Raw genomic sequence first — 26,844 nt, forward strand, 5'->3', positions numbered from 1 at the left:
TAGGTGTCCTCATAAATCTGCCTCTAACATTTTGCATGCTTTTACAATGCAGTATTTAGATCAAACTTCATTTCATGAATTTTCTTAAAACATGTAATCCGACACACATTTGTCATATCTATAAATTATTGTCAAAATCATTTTTCCAGGGTGAATTCATAGAGATCAGATGAATTATAACATCCATGGTGTATCATAACTAAAACACATTATTAACCTCTATACAACTTAAGAAAATTCTTTCAATTGTAATTTATTTTAAGTCAGTATATAGTTGTAAAACCATGTGCAGAAATGCATGGTAACCATCATTCTTGATGCATAATGAATCAATCAATAAGGGTTTGTAAAGCATGGCTATTCACCCGTGAGGGTCTCAAGGCATTGTGGGAGGGCACAGCGGATCAGACTAAGTGCTGAGTTCCTCTGAAGAACCAGGTCTTGAGGTCTTTCCCGAACTGCATCAGCGAGGGTGATTTCCTGAAGTGGTTAGGCAGGGTGTTCCATGTCATGGAGGCAAGATAGGAGAATGACATTCCTCTGGTTCTGGTCTTGAGGATTAGTGGGATAGTAGTCTGGGAAAGATGGGTGGAGCGCAGGTGTCTGTTGGGTACGTGGAACGTGAGGTGGTGATTCAAGTATGTGAGTCTGGCATTGTAAAGGGCCTTGTATGTGTGGGTGAGAAGTTTGAAGGTTATTCTTTTGTTGACTGGGAACCAGTGGATTTCATGGAGGTGTTGAGTGATGTGGCTGCGATGGGGGATGTTAAGGATTAGTCTTGCTGTGGCATTCCGGACGTTCTGGAGTCTTCAGGGGAGTTTCTGGGTGATGCCGGCATGGGTGACTGTCTTCCTGGATTCCGTGGGGCTCCATCTGAAGGTCTTTTGAAGCAGGCAGAGTGTGTTGAAGCAGGCCAAGGAGACGGTGTTTATCTGGCGGTCCATTGTGAGCGAGGAGTCCCGAATGATGCTGAGGTTTCGTGCGTGGTTGCAGAGGTCTGTGTAGGGTGCAAGTCTGTGGCCTCGCTGTTAAGTTTGGCAAATTTCTTGATGATGCTGAAGAGTTCTTTGCTATTGTGTGCATTGTTGGTGATTCTGTCTTGGAGAGCCTTCTTCTTTGTGGTTTTGATGAGGTGGTGGTGTGCGATGGTGGCTGCTTTAAAAGCGGCATGGCCTTCTGGGTCTTTTCTGTTCCTCCATGTCTTCTCAAGCTGTGTACAGGTGCATCTGGACTCTTGAAGTACGGGGGTGAACCAGCTTGCTTTCTTGACTTGTTGTTTGCCAGTGGCTTTCTTGAGGGGGGCAAGGGTGTTGGCGTAGTTTGCTATCCATTGTTGGAAGTTGCGTTCTGTGGTAGGAGGATGTTGGTGGTGATGTGTCATTGAGGAAGGTGGTGACTGGTGGGGGTGCTGGTGTACGGTGGGTTTGTTGAAAGAGAAGTGGATGCAGTGGTGGTTGGTCCAGAGGAGTTTGGAGGTGTGGTTGTAGGAGATGCTGTAGCCGGCAGCGAAGACAGAGTCGAGTGTGTGTGTGCTGTGTGCATGGGAGAGGTGACTATCTGTTTAAGTCCTACGTTGGCGATGTTCTCAAGGAGGGAGAAGGTGTTGGGATCGTTTTGGTTGTCCAAGTGGAAGTTAAGATCTCCAAGTAGGATGTAGTTGGTGTATGCGAGGGCCTAGGATGTGATGATGTCTACGATGGTGTCGGTAGATGAGGGTGCCGTGGAGGGTGGTTTTTTGGTAGGTTTTGATCTGGAAGTGGAGGTGTTCAATGTGGGTTGTTGGTTTTTCTGAGTGGGTGGTCAGGCGGAGGGAGCTTTTGTGGGTGATGGTGATGCCTCCTCCTGGTCGGATGGGACGTTCCTTGCGGATGATCTTGTAGCCCTCGGGGATGGTTGTGGCGATGTCTGGGGTTGAGCTGCAGTTTGTCCAGATTTCCACCAGGAAGTCAATGTCAGGCGAGGTGGCATCAAGGAGGACCCAGATCTCTGTGGCGTGTTTGTGGAGGGATCGTACATTGAGGAGTATGCACTTGAGAGGCTTGGGTGTGGTGAGGGTCAGTAGGTTTGGTGAGGGTCAGTAGGTTTGGTGAGAGAACCATGGTATGGAGGTGGGTGAAGGTTAGGCAACAGTGAAGGCAGGCTGTGGGTGTTGCTTGGCATCGAAAGCTGACAGTTATTGTTAACTGGGACTTATAAAGCGCATAATCACCGGCAGGTCTCTTAGCGCTAAGAAAGAGTAGCTAATACCCCACCTTCAACTGACAGTTAGCACCGCGGTCAAAGCATGTATTGTTTCCAGGCCCCTGTGAATAAGAGGGTCTTAAGTTTTATCCTCAATGGGAGAGTGGCAGGTTCCTTGCATAAGCTTTCTGGTAGCTTGTTCCATAACGGAGGTATCTGGACAGAGAAGGCTCGCCCGCCTTTAGTAGCGGTGTTGAACCGCAGACATGCCAGCAGGCCTGCTACGGACGACAGGAGGGTACGTACTGGGACATACCTCCCCAGGCGCTCCTTAATGTATACTGGGGCATGTCCATGAAGGGCTTTGTGTGCGATGCTTAGGTCTTTGAACCTGGCTCGCTGTTTGATAGGGAGCCAGTGCAGCTGCTGCAACAGAGGTGTGGCACGTGCACGTCTTGGGAGCTTGAAGATCAGCCTAGCAGCATCGTTCATAGATACTTGTAGCTTGCCTAACAGCTTCTCTGGAAGTCCAATATACAGGGCATTGCCGTAGTCCAGGTGGGCCACAATCATTGCCGACACCATCATCCGCAGAGTGGTCAATGAAAGGAAAGGTGCCAGTTTCCTCAATTGTGTCAGCAGGCCCACACAGGTCCCGACCACGGAGGACAATTGGTTTGCCAGGGTGAGCTTGGCATCTATTTTGATGCCTATGCTCTTTACGAATGGAACTGGTGTGGGTGTGGTGCACAACTCTTGTGGCCAAAAGAGGTCAGTCCAAGGGTTACTTCCCGTGGTGATGGCTAGGACCTCTGTTTTGTCAAGATTGACTTTGAGTGAGTTGGCTGTCATCCAGTTGACTGTGTGCCTGAGGATGCTTTGAACGGGCAAATGGGCTTGAGAAGAGCTGTCAATATAAAGGATTAATTGCATGTCATCTGTGTAATTGAACACCTGACAATCTATACGGGCCAGAGCTGCCACCAGTGGCCGGAGATAGTTGTTGAACAGTATTGGGGACAGTGCTGAACCTTGTAGGACTTTTGTTGGACACGTGGTCTGCCAGTTGGATCCTTTGTGTCCGATCTGTCAGAAAGGAGAGGATCCATTGATGTACCACACCACAAATGCCCATGTCAAGGATACGGGCCAGGAGTTGATCGTGATTGACCATATCGAATGCGGCTGTGAGGTCTAGCAGATCTAAGGCACACGGCTTCCTGTTGTCAGCCTTGAGCCTGAGTTCATCCAACACTGACAGCATCACCAGCTCTGTGATGTGGTGGGCCCTAAACCCTGCCTGACGCACCTGGAGTAACTATGGTTTCTCAATGAATAGAGATAGGGCTTTAAGGACGTGCTATTCCACTACTTTAGCTAAAAAGGGGAGCTGGGATATGGGAATATAGTTCTTCAGGTTAGCGACGTCTGCCCCTGCCTTTTTTAGCAGGGGGGTTACCCTGCTTCCTTGAAGTTAGTGGAGAACCACCCCATTTCCAGAGAAAAATTAATCAGGGCGAGAATCTCTCTCTCTATCACTGGTAGAGTCATTCTGAACACCCTTGGTGGACAGGGGTCCGATGGCGATCCAGACTTAATTTGAGCGGTAATGTGGGACAAGGAGTCTCAGTCTAACCTTGGAAAGGAGGAGAGAGACTTGCTATGATCGCATGGCGGTGCTTCCATAACCAGGGGGCTCTTACTGGTGGGGGTGTTGTATATGTCAGTAAGGATGTCCCTGACCTTGTTTAGGAAAAAGGTCTGGAACCTGTTGCAGTCTTCCGGGCTGGCAATTGTTTCCTGCTCCTGCTTTTGACTGAGTTCCTTCAATATTCTAAAAGTTTCTGCTTGGTATCAGCCTCCATAACACTGGCCTCTTAGTACTCGGCCTTTCTTGCCATAATGTTATTTTTTGTAGATGGCTGACATGGTCTTGTATTCCTTGAGCGCTTCTGGGTCATATGATTTATGCCACTGCCTTTCGTGTTGGTGTAGGGTTTGTTTCTTTCTCCTTAGTTCCTCCATGAAACAAGGGGTCCCCTTACCCTTGTACCTCACCCTTTTCCTGTGGGTGGGTGCCACCATATTGATTTCAGCTCTCAGTGAGGGACTCACTCTCCTGATCAAGGTCCTCAGGCTGTACCCTCCTAGGAAAGTTTCCACTCAGAGCATCCCCTAGGCTGCCTGCCTCAATTTTGCTCCACCTTCGCACTACTCTCCATTCCCTGGGAGGTTGCGTGGGCCGCGTGGCCAGAGGGATCAGGAACCTAATCAAATAGTGGTCCGACCAGCTACAGGGTCTGACGTCTGTCAGCCTGGCTGGTGGCTGAGTGGTCCAGATGAGATCTAGGGTGTGTCCCTTATCAGTGACTATTTCAGTGAGTAGGTTGTTAAACAGGGGGTCGACCGGGGGAGAGGTACACCACCATTATTGTGAGGCATGAGGATTTGGAGCTTATTTTTGCCCCTAAAATTTCCACGCCATCTATGTTCTCTCCGACGAGCCTTTCTACTACTAGCCATTTGTTGTAAAATAGCGCTACCCCCTCTTTTCACTTCCTGCCTGTTGTGCCATAGGACATCATAGTCCACGGGCAGGGCCGCTAAAATATCTGGACCTGAGCTTTCATCTAACCAGGTTTCTGTAACTGCTAGGATATCAGGAGCTTTGTCATGAAGGAGCGAGAAAATCTCTGGATTATGTTTCTGGAGGGAGCGTGTTTTTAGTGCTGATGCCTTTAATTCCGGGAGGTTTACTATCCCCTCACCCTTAGGGATATGGGGCGGCGTGGTATGCTCCCTACTCTCCCATGTTTAGTAAGTATGTTCTCGGATCTCAGTTTGTCTTCCACCTGCTTATCCAGGGGGTAATCCAGGTGCTCTAGTGCCTGCAGCTCTTCCGCTGAGTAGGCCTGAATTTGACCAGGGGTCCTGGCCCCTGGCCCCGGTCGGTCGCGGATGGGTGGATGCAGACGGGCTTGCCTTAGGTGCGCTAGCAGCGCACCCACTTTGTGCCTCTGCTTCAGCCCGGCAGATAAGCACTCCCTCACCCCACCCCACCAATCAGCCCTGCTGTGTAGCAGCTGTGGTCCCAGCAGCCACTAGACCTTGTCGCGGCGGAAGTGCGTGAGTCCTGGTGCCCTGTGTGTCAGCAAGAGTAAGTATTTAAGCTGAGCAGCGAGGGAATATTTTAAAAAAGTGAATTGTAGGCACAGATCCAAGTAAAACAATATTAAAACAAAGCTTTACCACGTGTATTCCCAAACCACCTGGTGTGGTTTAATGCACCTCTTCATGGCTGCGCATCCGCACCAGCCCGCCAGATAAGCACTCCCTTTTGTGTCCGGGGTTGAGATCGTGGAGGATGCTGGCATCTTAGCGGTGGTGGGACGGAAGACCAGGGACACTGGCACTGAGCATGGTTGGGTCGCAGACATGCACAGAGAAGCTTGCCTTTGGCGCACCTTTAGCACTTATTATATATTTATAAACAAAAGAGAGGGGCTCGTAGTAACCCGTAGGGAAATAGAGCACCAATATACTTTAAAGTAAAGCAAAATGTTTTCCCTATGGGGAGTACTATTTCCTGATCCTAAACCAGGACTCAAAACATCATACTCAGTCTTCAACACTCATTCAACTCGCATTTTGTTGGCTTAGAAAAACACTCACCAGAGGGGAAGAGAAACAATCTATTTGTAAAAATATACAATTTATTTTAAATAAAAAACATATGGATTCCTATGTATGACTAATTAAAAACATATAATACACTGTAATATGTTTGCAGAAGAACAATTATATCTATAAAAAAGGCCTATGTGTACCATCTGATCATTTGTATTTGCTCATATCCCTCATAACCAAAATACATTCTCCCCACATTCTTTACATCTAAGGTCACAGAGGTAACAGATAAATGCCCTCACACTAATTGTGTTAGAATACGATATTACTAAATAAAACTAAATGCAGCATTTTTCCTGATAATATACAGGACTGTGGTAGACCGTGAACATTAGAACGCGACCCCAACTGAAACACTACGAACGACGTAGATTACTTCTTGCAATACAACTGCATTGGTCAGTAACAATGAAATGTGATAAAAATGGCGTATGAATGGTTAGAATGGTTGTCAGAATGGTGTGGTTAACACTAACCAGACGTTTTTTTTTTAATTCAGCTTTATGTACGTAGGGTGAATAATAACAGAAAATCTTTTTGTGTATAAAAGCAGTTATCACAGGTATCATTGATGAAATATTACACTGTGCTTAAGAATCTTAATGGAATTTGATATGTGTGTGTTTTTTTTGGACGCACATCAAAAATGCTCTATGAGTTAAAATGGTGATAAAACACATATAAAAAAAGATGTGCACAACAGTACGAATTTAGCCAATGAGATGATGTAACTTTGTCCCGGGTGAAAAGCAGGGTTCAGTTGACCTTAGATGTAAAGAATGTGGGGAGAATGTATTTTGGTTATGAGGGATATGAGCAAATACAAATGATCAGATGGTACACATAGGCCTTTTTTATAGATATAATTGTTCTTCTGCAAACATATTACAGTATAAGTTTAGACATGTTAGTGGTAATTCTGTCAGGCTGTCGTCATAAGATCCTATTGAAATATGTGAAGACAGTAATTGCAAAATCAGGAGCTAATAGCTATATTTTATTTGTGCATTAGGTGTGATACAGTTTTGTGGAGAAAACATATAGAGACTGTCCTGAAGAAGGAAGCCATAATCAACTAAGGCTTCCGAAACGCGTCGACGCACTTACAACAAGTCATATTCGGTGTTGTCAACAAATAACCTGGTTATAAGGAAAAACTATTCCTCCCATTGTTGTCAAACGAGGGCCCGAAATGACATGATCAAGACAGATAGCAGTGTCTTTTCCAAAAAACTTTCTCCATATCCACACTAGGTGGTTTTAATTGTGTATTATATGTTTTTAATTAGTCATACATAGGAATCCATATGTTTTTTATTTTAAATAAATTGTATATTTTTACAAATAGATTGTTTCTCTTCCCCTCTGGTGAGTGTTTTTCTAAGCCAACAAAATGCGAGTTGAATGAGTGTTGAAGACTGAGTATGATGTTTTGAGTCCTGGTTTAGGATCAGGAAATAGTACTCCCCATAGCACCTTTAGCACACCAGTGGTGCACCCACCATTAAGTAGTGTTAGGGGAAGGGCTGGTCAGCTGGGAGGCGAGAGTAAGGGAGCGGGAAAAACAGCACGCTGGAGTGGAAAGGGGCCGCGGGGTCAGCAGTGGGAGGAAAACGGGAAAACGCTGGAGGGCAAGAAAAAGAGACAACAATGGTAAAGAGGCAAAAGGAAAAAAACTGACAAAAAGGCAAGAGAAAAAAGTCACGAAGATTAGGAGGAAAGGAAAAAAGAGAGCAAAGCAAAGACAGAAGCAGCCGAGGAAAGAGAGCAGAAGAGCAGAAGAGCAGAAGAGCAGAATCCTCTCCCACCGGACATCCAGGGATGAGTGTAGGCAGGAGTCTGCAGGTGGAGGAGGGCCTCGAACACCTGACCCAGAAGGGTCAGAGTGCACAAAGGGACAGCTACTTAGTGGTGGAGCTGCTTGGGGGAGAGCAGTGACACTGACAGGTCAATGGGCATGCTCTCCTTGCCATGCGGTGGCTGCCATTACGTGGTGTGAGGGGAAAAGCTAGTCAGCTGGGAGGCGGGAAGCAGGGAGTGGGAAAAACAGCGCGCTGGAGGGGGATGGATGAGGTGGCGTGGGTGTTAGCAGCATAGGAAAACAGGAAAGCACTGGAGGGCAAGAAAAGAGGCAAAACGAGTAAAGAGGCAAAGGGAAAAAACTGAGAAAAAGGCAAGAAGAGAAAAAAGGCACAAAGAGTAGGAGGAAAAAGAGGGAGCAAAGAAAAGATAGAAGCAGCAGAAGGTAGATCAGCTGAAGAGCAGAATGGTCTCCCACTAGATCACCAGGCATGAGGCACAGAAAGGAGCCTGCGGGAGGAGTAGGGCCTTGAACACCTGACCCAGAAGGGTTAGAGCGCATTCAGGGGCAGCTACTTAGTGGTGGAGCTGCGCGGGGGAGAGCAGTGACACTGACCAGGTCATAAAAATATAAACACAAAAAACCTTTCCACAAATCCCCACTCTGATTATTGTATAATCACTAAAACGTTTTTAATGAGGAGACTAATTAGTCTGCATCACCTTCTGCTTCGTTTTGGGATTCTCCTTCATCATCTTTAACTCTTTGTAGACAAGATCTTTGATATTTTCTATTTCACAGTCTTCTGCCCATTTCCTCTTCTCATTTTTATATCAGACACACAGTAAATTTTAATAAAAGAAACAGAACTGTTGCACAAATCATTATAATCATTACAGGGGTAAGTATGACACGTAAAGTTCCCCTACCCAAATTATTGATCCATTCACCAACCTTGCTAAAACCCTTCCCTATCTCACTAACTGAAGAGCATATAGTTTCCCATAGGCCATGCTCTTTCAGTTGACAAGAAATATTAGTCTGTCTTAAAGATTGTGTTTAAAAGGTGTTTGCTCAAGCAGTCCTTGCTAAGTTACAGGACTGGATTAGCGAGCACACATTCTGACTCCCTTTCAAGCGGGCTTTAGACAAAAAACAAGCACCATTGACCAGGTGTTCCATTTTCTTCTTTTATCTTGGAAGACTGTAGCCATTGGTCAGGGGAGCCTTTATATAGCCTTTATGGACCTAAAGACTGCCTTCGATCTCGTCCCAAGAAACAAGCTCTGGCAGGTATTATAAGATATGGGTCTTCCTTTGGAGATTCTATCCTTAATCATTCGCCTACACAAGGCTAGCTTTGCTAGGTTAGATGGGGATCCCAAAGCCAACAAACTGACACAACAAAACTTAATAGGATGGTACGCCAAGCTTGTGTACCGGCACCTACCTTCTTCTCCCTTTTTGTGAATGGTGTTGTCCAGTTTCTTTCTGATGTCTCAGCCGACGCCCCTACTCTGGGGGGGCAAAAGTGGTAACATTATTATTCGCTGATGACACACTGTTAGTATCTAAAACCCCATGCGGGCTTCAGCTACTATTAAATCGCTACAAAGCCTTTTGTGATTCTTGAGGATTAGAGGATAAGACCCCTAAAACAAAGCTCCTACTCCTTAATCCCCACAAATCTTTTAGGGGTAAACTTTCATTAGGTGGAGTTCTACTAGAAAGGGAGAGCACCTTAGAATACCTGGGTACTACCCTCTCAAAAGATTTGTCTTGGAAGCCTCACATAGCTAATCTTACCCTAAAGCACAGCCAAACAGCAGCAGCTTTGATAAAAGAACACATCACTTCCTTTAGCAAACCAGTGGCAGCATCACCCCAGATCTAGGATTCTAAAGCAGTGGGCTCAACTCTCTCTGGAGCTGAACTCTGGGGCTTTGAAGAGATGGTTGCCCATTTGAATTCTGAAAATAAGTTTTTGACGTCACTGGTGTCATTACCCCAGAGTACGCCACTCCACCCATTAAGGCTAGATTTGGGTAGGTTTCCTATTGTAGAGAAGGCTAAGTTACGCCCTCCACAGAGAATAGAATAGCTGAAAGATGCTGTAAATGTAAGGTTCAGGAGGGGCTAAACACCACTATGTCAGGAAAACAGCAGTTCCAACATAGTCTAACCCGCGATGTACCTTTACAACTCAGTCCTAACCATGCTTTAGTCTTTACCACACAGGTTTTAAAAGCTACTATGTATTTGACACTAGTGTCAATACCACACATCTCTTTACAACTATTTGATTATGCTCCCTGTTTTTAAATGTTATGCTAATACCTAAACAGTCATGAGTGCAATGCATTGTATGTCCTAGGTTAACATGGCAGACCATGATGTCCATTTTGGAGTAGGCATAGGTCTTTGTTACTCTGGACTATATGTGCATAAAAACATTCATTTTTTGTCTAATGAATTTTAGATTATGGATTAATCGATATCTTTTTGGACCTGGCTATTATTGTATTCTGTCTGGATTTTTAGTGTTTCTATGCATTGTCTCGTATTTGTACTTTTATGGTCTTGAGATCAAAGTAAAGTTTTATGATGATGATGACATTAGTCATGTTTATGATATAAGAGTTAATAATAGGGCTGTTATAAGGTATGAAATGCAACATCTCTTAACTTTCAGTACTTTGCAAACACCCCCTTGCTTCGCAAGAAGGATATCTAGTGCTAATTAGTTTTGCACCACAATCGCTCTAATAGCAATTAGTCTTCAATTAATTTAAGTTAAATCTCCAGCTGTACTTAAGGCAGTCTATCCACTAATACATATAAATGTCTAATTTTCACATCATTCATTGCCACAACTATTTTTTTGTTGTTGCGGATTTATAGTGCACAACTCTACCTGAGGGTTTTGGAATGCTTAACACAAGCACCAGTTATATTACACAAGGACACATTCATTTCTTGGTGGACACGGGGAGATTGAGAGATTGGCCCTGAATCACTGATTCAGCGCCAATCACTGATTGGCCCTGAATCACAAGATGCTGAGCCGATGCCAGACTCTAAACTGGTTTTAAACTGGTTCCTTAGCTCCAAAGATAGCCACTAATATATCTAAAACTACATGTCCAAATTCATGTTTCATTGCCCTCAAACTAGTTTCATCATCTGTTCTACACATATGATGAACTCTACAAAACACTAAAGCAGGATAACAATAGCCAATCCAACTACGCAGCAAATTAAAATAAGCAGACCGACCATACACCTAATGAATACCCCTAAGAATCGGCTCTTCATCAATCAAGTAATCATCACTTATACCATAATTTCTTTCACACTCACTCTTTTCCACATATTCAATTTTACCACCCGTCAAAGGTTCATGGTGCACCATATACATTTCAACTCTCCTCACATGTTCTATTGTCAATCTAGGATGTAGATTCAATAACCTAAATTCTTCCTCATCTTTAACCGGTTCTCTTATTGAGTTTTCATCTTTCCAGTGTCTCACAATCTTTACTCTCCTCTCATTATATTCTTTAGAGAAATCATGCTCCTCTTCATACAAATACCCATATTTAGAAGATTTCGTTTAATGCTTAATGTGTGCAATCATTTTCAGAAATGTACCATATTTGATACCATTCTTAGATTCTTCATTGTACAAAATAGGTAAGTCCTCCAGTAACAAGTTGAAATCCAATAAATTGGGGAACAAAAATGAATTATCATGAAATAAACTGACAAACACGGCATACAACAAACTCTATGAATTGTGAAATTGAGAATAATGGAAACGCTCACCTACAGAAGAAGGAGGAAAATACAAACAAACAATTTTTAACGTTCAGTATTTCAGAATATTCTTTTACCATTTTAGCATAAATATTATCTCGAAACTCATTAACTAAACTTTCCCTACGTATCAGTGTTTTATGTTTCACTTCATTATGTATTATTATTAATTCATCTCTTGTGGAAACATATCCTAACAGCGATAGTAAGCACAACAACAGGCCAACTAAAACTATTGGTAATATTAATTAATAATTTGACAACATTTGCTGTACTTCATTTTCTATTGAGACTACAAACAAAATTATTGTGAGGCTCCAAAAATCTTAAAATATAATAAATATTTCTTTAAAACAGTTATCAGTTTCCTCTTACTTCTTTAAAACAATAATTAAAACAAAACTTCAAAATAATTATTTTTTTTCAAATTTTCATTTCAGTTAGTGCTTTCAAACATTTCTTTCTTATTTTATTTTGTTATGAAGTTTGTCTTAGTCTTCACAGTCTTTTAAAATGTTCGAAGTGGTTTGACTTCCATTTCTGATTCACATTCAGGCTCACTTTCAAAGGTATATTTCATTGATTTATTGGCCTACACATCTCCCACTCGGACATTTTTGTCTTCCTCCAACATTGCAGCTGGATATACCCATTCAGGTAATGCATATTTATTGTTTGGATTTCTCTTTTCCTAATGGTCTTTTAGCAACAGGTTATTCGCTTTCACTTTTTTCTAAATCTAGTTCAATTACATCTGGCTCTTCATTGATTGGCTTTAGTTTCCTTTGTTTCTCTGACAATGCTCTCCTTTGCAGGTTGTTTTCATGAGTTATTTTCTTCAATTCTCTATTTTCCACCTATAGTCACTGTTGAGTCTTTTCCACTTACTAATGAAAATGAACCCTGATCAACTTTGGCTGCACAATTCCCTGTAAACTGCTTTCTTCCTCTGGGTGTTTTTGTGACTCAAATTATCAACTAAAGTCTTACATTGTTTGGCTCAATCAGAGACTGTCTTCTTGCTGTCGTGCATCGATTTGATTTTGACATTGCAACAGCTCATCACTCTGATCCTCACTTTGAAACTGTACAGTTGAACTGCTGGCAGAGATACCAGGACCTTCACCAGAACTTTCACTTTATGATCTCAATTTCTTCTCCACTATCGGAATCATCAGTCTCAAATTTGTCACCCGCCTCTGGATCCATGTAGCAAACTTAAGCTTGACCTTGTGAATTAGTTGCTTTTTCGTCTATCGCCTTCACTCTTTTTGTGTGAGCATTGTGGATCCACTGCAGGATTTCAGCTTACTTCACCTTAGTGTTCATCGCCAATATTGCCTGATGGGGTCCTCTCCAATGCTCTTCCAAAAAATTCTTCATCATGTATTTTTCAGATCGCCAGCCCATCTTCATGGTTCAATCCTGCGGTAATCTAGCATAATGTCATAAGTTATTGAAACAAGTGCAGCTGAGATAGTCTAAGCCAATTCATTGTTCTTCCCATGATCACCTCATTGGGTGACAAACCAGTCTTTCTATCTAGAGTATATTTAATGCTCATAAAAACAAGAGTAAAAGCATCTGGTTACTTTAAACATGTAGAGGCACAGACTTTGAAAAGTGTGTTCCATTCATCCTCTCAACTGGTCTTGACAATTGAGGACAATAACTGTAATGAAACCTGTGATCAGTCTGGAGAGCTGTATAATTGTTTTTCAAAAAGATTGATAATCTAAAATGCGGAATTGTTTCCCTTAACAAACATTTGCCAACTGTAATACTATCTGATCTCCTTGTAGAATAGTCTTCAACCCATTTAGAAAACAAGCGTACAATTACAGGGATATATTTGCAAACTGGCATCTTCACAAAATCTGATTGGAGTCTTGTAAATGGGACTTCTGATTTGCCTCTGTTGCTCATCACAGTTATTGTTAGCTTTCCTTGATTATTTTTCGGGCACACTAAATATCTAATACATAACCTTGCAGCATCATCTCTAAAATTTAGATTTTCCCAATATTTCCTAAATGTTCTGAGCTTGGAGTTTCACCCTGAATGAGATTGTTCATGAGGAGATATAACATAGATTCAAATGTTCAATAAATCAAATCTCTCCAAATTCTATTTTTTTAAGTCTAACATCTATAAGTCTCTCTTTTGAAAGCTTCTCAACCATAACTATATTAACAGGTGAATAGGTTTGAATTTGAAAACCACCTGTGGTATCTCTGCTAGTACTTTGCAATGTGATCATTGTTATTCTTCTCATAACTACAGCTGTGGGTGGAATCTGTATTTGTACCTCTGTATTATGTCCTGTTGAACCCATATCTGGTACACCTATAGGTCCAGGACCAGTTCCCTATGACCCACTAGTATATGGAACAGGTCTAGAATGTAAAAGATCATTAAGAAAATGATCCTCTTTGTTTGTATCATGATTTAAGTCAAGTTAAAAGCAATGTTTATTTAGACCATAGTCTTTAAACAGCAATAAAACAACGATTATAAATAATAAGTCAATGTAGTTTCATCAATGATTCCATATGAATAGGTAACCTTTACGCGGAAAATTTACAACACGAATATCCCACATTGAGTGACACAATAACATAATTCCTTAATATGAACGTTCTCAGTACGACCCCATTAAAATTAGTAAAGGTTCAAGTTAATTTAAATGTTATGTCAATAAATAAGTATAGATTAATAACATTAAACCTTTAAGATCACTAAAAATACTTCAATTTTTCCCTAAAAAACTTTTTACGGCCTTCATATAACTTCCAAATGCAATTTCAATCTCAAGATTAGACATATCTGTAAGTAAGTCTACCACCTGAGCCTGTGATGCCATATCATATTTTAAGAAAATGGTGTGTAAAAATAATTCACTCTGGCCTAACACTGCAGCCCAGTCTAATAATATGTGCAAAATATCACTTTTTGTTCCCAGCATACATATACAATTTCCATCAGGTTGTATCCTTTCTGCTTTTATTTTCTCATTTGCCATGTGTCCAGGTAAGGGTGCCAGGCTTCATTCAACCAGAAAGCCCTCATAAATTGTACCAATTGTTTCATGCTCAAGTACCCCAAGTCTACCCTTCTGGGAAATTCCTGGCCTTGCGATCTAAGTATACTCTTGGTAAATTCTGCCTGCAGTGATAGTTGACAGATTCTCACCTTTCAGTTCTAACCAAACATATACAATTTATTTCTAGTCTCCTTGGCCCATTTTAGACTACTAAACTGAATCTCATTTCTGCACCATTGTGACACCTTCTGTACTGCCCCAGGATCCTGGCGTTTTTAGAACCTTAGCAAAGTCACTTGAGCCTGTATGCTCCATGATGTTGTTCCTACCTCAATTCTAATGGCCTGGATCATTGCTGAGCTTGGTAATGACAGTAGGGATTTTAAACACTTCCCTTCCTCTAAGTCCCAGTCACTTTTACCACTTAGGTAAAGGACTTCTGCTCCATACAGTACTTGAGGGGGGATCATTGCGCTATGCGCCTTTAACAACGGTCTATGGGACATATCTCTGTAATCTCGATTACATTTTTTCAAACGACAAACCAATGTAAAGGCCTTTGCTTTCTGGACGTCTAAGTGCGTATGCTACTTTAGAGTACTATCGAACCAGACCCGAGGTATCTGTATTCTCTCACAATTTCCACTTTTAATGGGCCTAAAAACCAACTAAAACTGGAGTCTCTTTTCCCAAAGCATTACATTTTTGTCTTATCCATATTTACAGTTAAAAACGTTGCCACACAGTACTCTCTAAAAGTGTTTAACTTCCTTTGGTGACCTAGCTTGGTCTGATCAAAAATTACTAGGTCATCTGCGTAGAATAGGCAGGACAAATTTTTACCATTCATTTTCGGGCTGGCACTTCTATCGACTTCTAAGGCCGAGGGCAAATCTGCTAGGAATATGGCGAAGAGCAAGGGGGCCAACACAAAGCCCTGCCTGAGACCGTTCTCAATCGCTATTTTTGGCGTCAAAGGCCCCCCATATCCTTAATATCCTGCGCCCAGTTTCCTCTATGTAGCTCTTTAATTATAGCCAGAAGACCTTCCGGTATGTTATAGTTTTCCAAAGGCTCCCAGAGGCATTAATGGTCCACTAAATCAAACGTAGCATGGAAGTCGACAAAGCAGCAATGTAGCTCCCCTTTTTGGTCAATTGACTTCTGTGCCACTGCCCATAGTGCGAAGCAGTGGTTGATGGTGGAGTGGCCTTCCTTGAAGCTCCCCTGTTCTACCGGCACAATCGACCGCTGATCCACCCAATCCTTAAGTCTGTCTAATATTACTTTTGCAAAGACTTTTTCCCCAAAGTCTAGTAAGTTAATTATTCTGTAATTTTTCGGGGCTTTCATGTCACCCTTCTTGTACACCGGTCTGATTACTGCTTCCTTCCAGTTCTTAGGAATTGTTCCTGAGTCTAAAATGACTAAAAACATGTGGTACAAAAATTCAGCCCACCAGTTCAAATGAGACTTTATTATAATAGCTGGGAGGTTATCTGGTCCTGCAGCCCTGGTTAGCGTTAGCTTTTTTATCATGTTCATCACATTTGCTACAGAAAAGTCTCTTTTTAAATCTTCCACTAACCCACTCCAATACAGCGGCTCTCCTTCTTCAGGTGCACTACGGAAGTGATACAGTTCCTACAAATATTCCACCCATGCAGTCGCTTCTACAACGCAATTCATAGCCCCCACAGGATGTTCTGCTGCTGCCTGTATCAACTTCCAGAACTGGTGTATATTCTTTGTTTCAATGGTTTACAAAAGTTTTTCCCAACATTTTTCTTTGTAAACTCTTTTCGAACTACTGATTAACATTTTAGATTCTCTTCTCAGTTTTTTGAGATATAAAAATCTACCCAGGTCATATTTAGCTCTGAGGATTCGTGCTTCTTTCCTTATCTCCTTCTTCTTCTTAAAAAATTCTACGGAATCAACTTAGCTTGCCTTACTGGGATTTTATGTTGGTGTATTGCCTTGTTTTCTCAGTTTTTAAATTCAACTCAGAGGCATTGCACTACCTGTTCTATTTTTTCCTCAAACCATTCCAAATTTTGCCCTCTGACTATTCCCAAGTCTAGCTTCGGTTGTAATTTTGCCAACTTTGTTATGTATTCATTCACCTGTTGATCTAGTGGTCACCCGCCTAGGATACTCTACTTGTTGTGGAAATACTTTATCTCATAGGCTCGGGATCACACCTCGAGCCTCAAACTGAAGGGGTTATAATCACTGCCTTCCCTTTCACATACCCTAAAACCTTTATTAATGCAAAGTTCCAAGCAAAAGTAAAAGCATAGTCTATTGGGCAAGTTTGGGAACCTATTTTTTTTTTAAACAAATTGTTATTGACAGATTGCAAACATATCGCAGAGCTCTGTACCCCAGAGGTATCTGCCAGTCAAATATGCACAGTAATGACATCTCAATCCACTTTGTCTTTTTTACACAGTGAACAATGAAACATAATCAAATCAATGAACATCCCTCCCTCCCACTCTCCCCCCCCCAACATGCCTACCTCCGCCCGGATCTCTCCCACCCCCGCCGCACGATTACCATCACACTTCTCTTATTCACAATCCTTTCCGCTGACAGTACACACACACCTGTTATCACGGCGCTCTCATATATCCAATGAAGGGTCCTGTTCTGCCGGAGGCTCAAGCCATAATCCCCTGAAGTCGGCCCACCTCTTCCAGATTTTATAGTGCTTACACAGGCATCCCTGGGCAAAAAATGGGCCTCTACATCCCCATGCAAAAATCAAGCCCTCTCTTCCACGCCACTACTGATGGGGCCCGCGAATCCTTCCACCCCCTGGCAACATCTCTCTTGGCTAACGTAAGTCCTAGTAGCAACAGGTGCCTCTTATAGATGGTGCCCCCCACCCCATCCATCACATGCAATAGACCTAACTGTGGTGTACGAGGGAGCTCCCACCCCAGAGCCTCAGCAGGTCCATCCAACACCACTTTCCAGAATCTATCTAGGGAGCCACAGCTCCACGTTGTGTGTAGGAATATCCCTACTTCCTGGCCACGTCTGAGGCAGTTCGGCGATGCAATAAGGCCCGCTCGCCACAGCCGCTGCCTAGTAAAATACACCCTATGCAGGTATTTAAATTGGATAAGCCTTAGGCGGATAGAAATGGCAGCACCCCTAGGGCTTGCCACGGCCTCCCTCCAATCTTCTTCCTCCAGTGTTCCGATGTCCTTTACCCAAGTTTCCCTTAATTTCTGCAATGAGGATGAACAGTGTATGATTAGGGACTGATAGATGCGCGATATTTTTTTGTCTCAAAATCTCCCATGAACACCCTGGCTTCTAAAGGGCTAAACTCGGGGATGGAGGTCAATCCGTCCAGAGCAAGAGCGTGGCGAAGCTGTAGGTACTTGAAAAATTAAGAGCGGGGCATACCATATTTGTTGCTCAGCTCTTCAAAGGACTTGAAGGTCACCCCTGACAAGATATCCACCAGTTTTGATATCCCTATATCGTCCCATCCCTTAAAGCCCTGCAGCGTCGCCAGACCAGGCAGGCGTCCATTATGCCAAAGGGGAGTTTCGCCTGTCAGGGTTTTCCACCACCCCATGCGACGTAGAACTTGTTTCCAAATTTCAAACACTACCTGTGTAACTGGCGGCAGCGCCTTTCGCACCTGCGCCGCATATAGATTAGTATGTAGCGTGTGGGGCCCCATCAGGAAACGCTCCAGGGCATAGGCTGGGTCACCCTTGTCCCCATACCACCATTCATTTAACAATAGAAGATGTGAAGCTTGATAGTAAGAGAGGACATCTGAGGCCGCCAAACCGCCACAATACGTTGACAGAAAGCAGGTGCGTAGCGCCACTCGGACTGTGCCTCCCACCCAGAGAAATTGTCCTAATACAGAGTCTACCTGCCGGAACCAATAGGGTAAAATGTGATAGGGGTGATTTTGTAGTTGATAGAGCAGCCTAGGCAAGGCCACCATTTTAAATATGGCTGACCTACCATAGATGGTCAGGGGCATGCGGGACCACGTCTTGATATCCGCCCGGACCCGCTCCCAAACCGGTGCTACATTTCGCTCCCATGATACCGTGGGGATCTCTGACAGGAATACCCCTAGATATTTAACGCCCCCAACTGCTACCTGAAGCGCTGAGGCCCAGTTCCCAACCCCCGGGCCATTCCCCAGCACCCGAAGCGTAGATTTACGTGGGTTCATGTACAACCCCAAGGTCTCGCCAAAGATCTGTAGTATGCGCAGGAGGCAGGCCCGACCTATTAAGGTCCGTTAAAAAGAACAGGACATCATCCGCGTATAGCGCTATTCTATCAGACGGTCCCTGCTCCCATTCAAACCCCCGCATCTGCGCACCCATGCGGCCAACGGCTCCATAGCCAGAGCAAACAGGTACGGCGAGAGGGGGCAGCCCTGTCTGGTACCCCGCCCAATGGCAAAGCTTGAGGACACAGCCCCCGCCACCCTAACCGATGCTGTCAAATCGGTATAATATAATCGCAGATATGACATGAAGTGGGGTCCAAAGTTGAGTCGGGGCAGGAGCGCGCACAGGTATAGCCAACTCAACGAGTCAAACGCCCTGACCATATCAGCTAGGAAAAGTGCAGCCTGCACCCCGTTGACCGAACCGCCGCCACTGCCACGTGAGCCCGCCGAATATTGTGCCTTGTCGCCCGCCGAGGCATAAAGCCAGCTTGGTCTGGGTGTATAAGGTCTGTAATATACGGCAGTAACCTATTGACCAGTGTCTTAGCCAAAATCTTGACCTCTATATTCAACAGGGAGATTGGGCGGTATGAGGCGTGCTGCTCCGGGGGCCGACCTGGCTTGTGGAACACCACCACTTCTGCATGCCTCCAGTCCGGAGGGAGGCTGCCTTGTTCCCTGGCCTCCTCCACTACCGCCCTATAGTGGGCCCCGAGTTGCAGATGGTACTTCTTATAAAATTCGCTGGGGAACCTATTAGGTCCAGGAGCCTTGCCAGTGTTATGTTCACCCAGAGCAGTGTCCAGCTCCTCCTCCGTCAACGGAAGTTCAAGGCGGTCCCGTACATCATCGGAGACCACTCGCGGTGGAAGGTCAGCAAGGAACTTGTCTACTAACTCGGCTGGAATGGATTCATTTGGGGCATAGAGATCCGCATAGTAAGCAGCAAATCCCTCAGCAAGCTCTTTGGGATCCGTGACAGGAGACCCCGTACAATCCCGTATCCCCGACAGGGTCTGCGCCTGAAACACGCCCTGACACAGCCGATGTAACATCGTTCCCGATTTGTCCCCCCACTGGTATATTCTACTGCGCATCGCCAGCCACAGCTGCTGCGCCTCATCCAGCAATAGCGAGGCATAGGACTGTTGCGCCAGTAATTGCTGTCCAACTGCCGTAGCCCTCGCCCTCCGCATTTCCGCTATGCTCCAACACCTCGATCTCAGCCTCGGCCTGGATTAAGTCCACCCTGCGCCTCCTCCGGGCCGCCGCGCACCAGGCAATATCTACTCCCCGCAATGTGGGTTTCATGGCCTTCCATAACGTCACCGTATCCGCGACCCTCCCCACATTCTCGGTCAGGTAATGAGCAATGGCTTGCCCATGTGCTTCTGATAGTCCGCCATCTGCAGATGCCAAACAGAGAGACGCCAGCGAAACGGCTGCCGTCAAGGGAACCTATTTTAAATGTTTTCTTAGCCGGGCAATCTGTTTCTGTCCTGCCATTCAGGCCACATAGGCCCCTTGTCCCCAAATAATTTACTAAGCTTATGTCTTGGCTTGAGGAAACACAGTCTGTGAAGGTAGCCATTCTTATATCGTAAGCTTCCAGAATTTTCATGTACCGAGGATGTAACTTATTTGGATTCAAGTTATGGTTAAAAACACCCATTATTAAAAATATATCAGTGCCATACTTTTTAGTTAGAGTATCCATGTCTTCTTTAAAATGCCCCATCACAGCCCCATGTTCCTCAGGGCACCCCCATTGCATATAAACATTTATAAGGACCAAGTTTTCGTACTTTTTCTCTGCGACCAACAGTGATAACCTACATGCAAGCAACCATTTACATTTTACGCTTAGGGGTGTCACATCCTTCACAACTTTTGTTGACAGAAGTGTCATAATCCCGCCAGCTGGGCACCCAAAACTTTTTTACTTTGCGGGTCGGTGAAGTTGGACAAAGCCATCAATTATTGAGGTTTTGTCGCATAGCCAGGTTTCCTGTAGACATATAATCTCAGCACTCTGGGCTAGCTCTTTTATGCTTTCTTATTTTACCAATTCTCCAAGACCATTTATGTTTCAAGATACAAACTTAAGGCTATGCGACAACCCATTATCCTACTCCACATCATTTAAATAATCATCTTCCTCATTATACCACAGGGAGGGGCCTGCGAGGCTGCTTCTTTGACTCCAGTTCCCCCATAATTTACAAATATCTGAATTATTCCCTACTATATTAAAGTTTCCATCAACTTCCCTTTCTTCCTCAAGCAGCCTCACCTGTCTCTTACCTAATCCTGCATGACACTTTAGGAACCCTCCACCTGATTAAGTGCTCCCCTCTAATTCTCCCTCCGGGATTAGCCTTATTCCTTCTTTCAGTACCTCACGCTTAACTTTACCAATTGTCACCTTTACCAAATCGGAGTAAACTAACACCCTGTTGATTTCCTTCCCCTCAGAATTATATCTGAAACCCACCTGTTGCAGGTCTTTGGTTCAAATTCCTTTCAAACTCAGGTATTTTGAGAATGAATATGAGTTGAGGGGTAATATCTTCCTTATTTCCAGCCCCCTCCTTCTCTGACTGCACAGGTTCAAAATATAACCACTTATTTTCAACTGCCTCCTTTCCCACCTTTGGGGTTTTCACTTGTGCTTGCCAATTCTTCTCCCTGGTGGCAGCCCTGGGTTTACTCCCAATTTCTATTTTATCACTTGGGTAAGTTTCTCTTCCGGGATTTTTCTCCGGCTTTAGTGCTTTAGGTCTGTCACTGCTAGGTTGCAGAGGTGATTTTAATTGGGCCTTTCTTAATCCCACTACAGTTCGCTTCTTCCTTCCTTTTTTAGATCCATTTCTCTCTCCCACTTCCCTAGGGATCTTAGTGGGTGACATCTCTTGGGAGACATTTTCTGGAGTGTCTTCTTCATCCCTCCCTCTTTTTACGACCTTAACCTTCACCTTTTTTTGTATCTTCCTTCCTATTCATCTCATGTAGTTACTTGGCCTATATCTCGAATGATCACCCCTTCTTTTTATCAAAATTGAATATCTTGAAATATATACATTCTGTAAATCTTCTGGTATCACTGTGACATACGACTGCGGTTTGGGGACTGGTCTTATCATAGTTGGCATTTGGCCCCTAATTTCTTGTAGTTCCCCCAAGATCTTCTGTAGTTGAATTGTTGTTTTTTTTAGAACATCATTGTTTAGCATTGTCACTTACAATAACCCTAGTAAAGTTCTTTGCAACACCATCATTATGTCCAATATTGAGGAAACGGGGGTTGTTGAAATGCCTAAATCTAGTGTGAGGTTTCACCCGAGCCTTGTTTCTTTCATTTCTCTGGGTGCAGAGCTGCTCTAGGCTCATGTTCAAATTTGTCCTTCAAGCTGTATCTGAGGCGTCCCCCCAGCCAATCCCTGAACCCCAGCTGTTAATTCCAGTGGGTCTAATACCCCCATTTCTTGATATGGCAAAGAGAAGATCCGCGGGGATGAGGAAAGCTGAGGTTCCGTAATGAGGTTGTTGTGGCTTGGAACTAATTCATTTGCCAAAAAAGAGTAATCCAATATTTGTACACAATGATCAGATGATCCATTCCCTTTCTGCTGTTCGACCTCTAGGGGCTTCATTGATGAGCATAATCTTTAAATCGTTTAACCACAAAGTCCTTGTGTGGCTCCCATAACTGCTTCTTTATTTGCTCTCCTCATGGGTGCTCTTCTTGCTCTTTCTCATGGGCTTTCCATACTCTCCCCTGAAGCCCTATTTTCCATTGAGGGCTCTTTAATCATGGATCCTTGCTCAACATTCTCTTTTTGGGGTTTGTTCCTTCTTGGGGCCATCACTAGTCACTCGTACTTAAGGTGGCTTAATTAGTTCCTTATTACACAAACACGTCCAGTGTAAACCAGCCTAGGCTCCCCAAGGTGAACACTTATTATGCCACCAATGCCCTTCTTATCAGCCCCTGGAGCTCTGCTATTTAGTTAGTCGATACAGAGGGGGCTAAGACAATAAATAAATACAACACACACACCCATGTTGTATTGCAAGTTGATTGACCTTGCCCTGTGCCGTGCTGCTATGGTACCACCACAATTCCTCTTTAATACTTATACGCTGTACACTGCCACCTGGAGACCTAGCACATTCTTTTAATCACTTGTTCCTATAGTCAGGGCGATAATCCACTTATGTCTGGAGAGGCAATATCAAATTCTGGAACCCGGGGGGACAGGGACTGGAACAGCACAAGCATCCTGCCCCTCACTGACACCTCTATCTTCCGTCTTTCTTCCCCAGCCGGGGACCATGGGCTTTAGGGTACTACACCCCTCTCCTTCACATTCTACTGCTCTCCAATCCCCATGGCTCGGCTGCCTTTGGTCTCTTTAGCGCTCGTCCACTGAATCCACAGGTGTCCAATGGGCCAGCAGTTTCTCCGCTTGGGATTTTGCACTGTGTGCGTGCAGGGCGTGGTGAACGTGGTGTGGCAAACGGCTGCGGCTGTGGTCAATGCGTACAACAGAGCTCACAAGTATCATGATTCTGTTTTTCTCCCTCATTAGATTTCTTTTTGTCATTGGTTCTCCCTTCAACAAGCATCTTGTTGGTCGCACATGTTCTCTAACCACTGCCTAAATGAGCACTTCACTTGCTTCAACATTTTCTTTCTTTCCTTCTTTATGACCACTCAATAACATTTATTTAGCACCTCAACTTGTGCACGTCTAGGTAAAGGCTTTCTGTAGGTGATAGCTTGTCTCAGAAAATCTAACTTTCTGATTTCAAAACTACCCTCTAAAGGAAATTTTAGGTTTTCTATCAGAAGTAGTATGTTTATGCCATCCAGATATCCAAGTACATGTATAGAACCCAATGTCTCATCATTTCATATGCAGGCATTCCCTCTACAGGTAATCTCTAACACTTGGTAAAAAGTACAACAGAACTTTTAGGTTTTTATAACACAACCATTATTTTCAGTCAAATATTCTAAAAGTCACACAATACAAACTAGGGAACAACAATCAATTCCAGCATGGCTCGGTCAAAGTGTACACTATCACAGTGCAGCTCTGTTAGCGATCAACCAATGACAGCCCAGCTTTGTGGTAACGACTCTCCGATTCTAGGCCAGTTCCCTGGTTGGGTAATCAATTACATCACAGCTTCTCGGTTAACCAATTACAATGCATTTCTCAATTAATTTACCAAAAATAAACCTTGTCGGCTCAACCTAAATAGGATGAAGATCAGAAAGTTAAGGCAGGACAAATCTCACAATGATAAGACACAAGAGCAACAAGAACAGTATCCTTCATAGTACTGTTTTAAATCACAATTCAAAATAAGCAGACTCCCGTCCAGTGGCAATCTACCCTGGCTAATGCACTTAGGAGCTAAGCACATCAATCCAAATTAAACACACAATGCTAAAAAGGAAAACTCGTTAATTCGGTAACCCCTATCTGTGTGCACATTATGTCTCGCTTTACAGACTAAATTATGCAGAGAGGTAAACCATAATATCTCAAGATTTTTGATTTCAACAAATGCGATAACCAAACCAATCAATAATAAACAAATATTTTATAAAACATAAATCACAAATTAAAATAATACATCATCTAAACAACAGTGATCAAACCACCAATTGAGCCCAATACCAGCATCACATAGCATAACAATCAATCTCACAAACTCTAAACTTCAGCACACACCACGGACGCCTAAGAAATACACACATTGCAAAATCATTCCACCCTATTCATACTTGTCCTTTACATTGTTCTGAAACACCACTGCAAGTCAGACCACTCAGCAAAATCTCAACAGTGGAAAATCCACTATCTCTTCGGTCAGAGCATAAAGGGGTAGAAGGGAGCCTAACTGGGTCTCTTAGCAAAGGGAGGTGCTCTTTAACTTACAACTGTCCTCTGCTGCCAATATTTATGGGATAAAAACTGTACCCCAAAATTTAGGCATCCAAATGTTTCCTCATTCAGTTGTTCTCCCATGGGTTACTGGATCAGAGACGGGTTTAAACCTCAATTTCTTTAGGCAATGTATCTCCACATTAAGGCTCCTCCCCAATCATCAATTAAGCAGAGTAAACAACTGAGTTCTAGATCAATAGGAAGTTAAAAGGTTATATTATGAACTTTAAAATGGGATATACAGAATAATTGCCATGAAGTCTCTCAGAGCAAGAGTTATACAGAGTATGTAAAATCTGAAATTATTCTAAGTCCCAAATTTACAGCAAAGTCAGAAAGAAAGTGTGCAGCCTTTGTAGTAGAATAGGAAAGTCTTGTCTCACCCCCATATCAAGGGGTGTTTATACGCAATTCTTGCATAGATCATTATTAATACTATAGACTCATAGTGGTGCAAGCAAAAGTATAATTTCTTTAGCAAATCGGAACACAAGAAACCATTAACGCCATTGCCTTAAAACATAAGCACCATCCCCATTTCTATGCTAATGTCAACCTGAGATGTTCAACCAATTTGAAACATTTAACAATAAGACTTTCTATAAATGAATAGAACCCGTGCAGAAATGAAAAACATAAATACTTGTTGCAGTCTTGCATCCACACAATAGAAGATTCAACACTAGCAGAACAACTATTGTAGTTGAAATAAACTATTATGACATCAGCTGGACTATGCTCTGTGAAGCCTGTGGGGACAGGATGTGAGGAGGGGGACAGCAGGGATGAGTGATAGAGATGACATCCGTCTTGTTCTAAATGGAAGATTTACACAGAAATGTGGCCTAACTAAAACACATTAATAACTTCAGTTCTATTGATCATTAAAAAAGTGTTTACATTGCAATTTATGTTAATTCAGTCCATATAGGTAGAATCATGTGCAAAAATGCATGTGATTATCATTACCGATGCACAAAAATAAGAACCAGAAACTATTTTCCACATAGCCTAATGCATTGTGGTTACTGTAGTCCTGTTTTGCTTCCATTGAACTAATTAAACTAACACAAATGAAATCAATGATTTGTAAGTGAAAGGTTCTGCCTACAGATAGTGTCCATGACTGGAGGTAAGGTGGTCACATAGATAAAGACTACATGCCATGCTGCCAGCCGGGCACTTGTTTAACATTTACAGAAAGCAAGCACTTTTGATTCTTGTGCCATCTTCTAGAGGCAATCCTGTGAAAAGTGTAATCCCACACTTCAGCTCACAAGGGACAGTGAACTTCATACCACTGGAGCATTTCCCTGTCTGTATTAGTGGGGACTATAACTGAAAGTGCACTGGTGGCTGATTTGCAGTTTGCTAGTGCCCAGAGCCAAAAACATACCAGCAAACCGAATAGAAAAATAAAGAGAATCCACTCCAAGAGGAACAGCTTCCTTAAAACCAAATTGTATGTAAAACTTAATATTTGCTTTTAATATTTGCAAATCTAGGTGGTTGGTTAAATTATGGTGGCAGGGTGACAAATGTGACTACTTAATATTTTTCTGAGGTCATATCTCCGGTAGGCTGAGCCTTCTCTTCCCACATTCCTTTCTCCCTTTTTATAGAAACATCGTAGGAGTATTGCTGGGAATGGTATTTAGTGGTTTTTTTTCCTGAGTTTTATATAGCACGAACTTGACCCGAAGGTATCGGGTATCAGAACGCTTTACATGAGCACCAGTTTCGATACAGACGGACACATTTCTTTTTGTTAGGCACAGGGAGATTAAGTGATTTGCCCAGAATCACAGGATGTGGAGCATCATTGCAGAGACTCAAACCTGGTTCCCCAGATTTGAGGTTGACCGCCCTAGCCATTAGGCCACACCTTCTCCCCATGTACTTAAAAGTGGGAAGCATGCTGTAGTAAAGAAGGCCCTCCCTCACCTGTTGGCAGGGATCAATTTGACAAAAATGTGGTAGGAGCACCTTCATCAAAAATGCATACTAGGTAAGCTGCCATCTGATGGCGGCCCACTCAATATTATTTTTGTTTCACAGAATAAAACACAAATGTGTTCCTGGTGTGCAGGGAGGTTTCTCCATGAGTGGCAGTCATTGATAATGTATC

The sequence above is a fragment of the Lissotriton vulgaris genome, chromosome 3_1 (assembly GCF_964263255.1).
Source record: "Lissotriton vulgaris chromosome 3_1, aLisVul1.2, whole genome shotgun sequence".
Lineage (NCBI taxonomy): Eukaryota > Metazoa > Chordata > Amphibia > Caudata > Salamandridae > Lissotriton > Lissotriton vulgaris.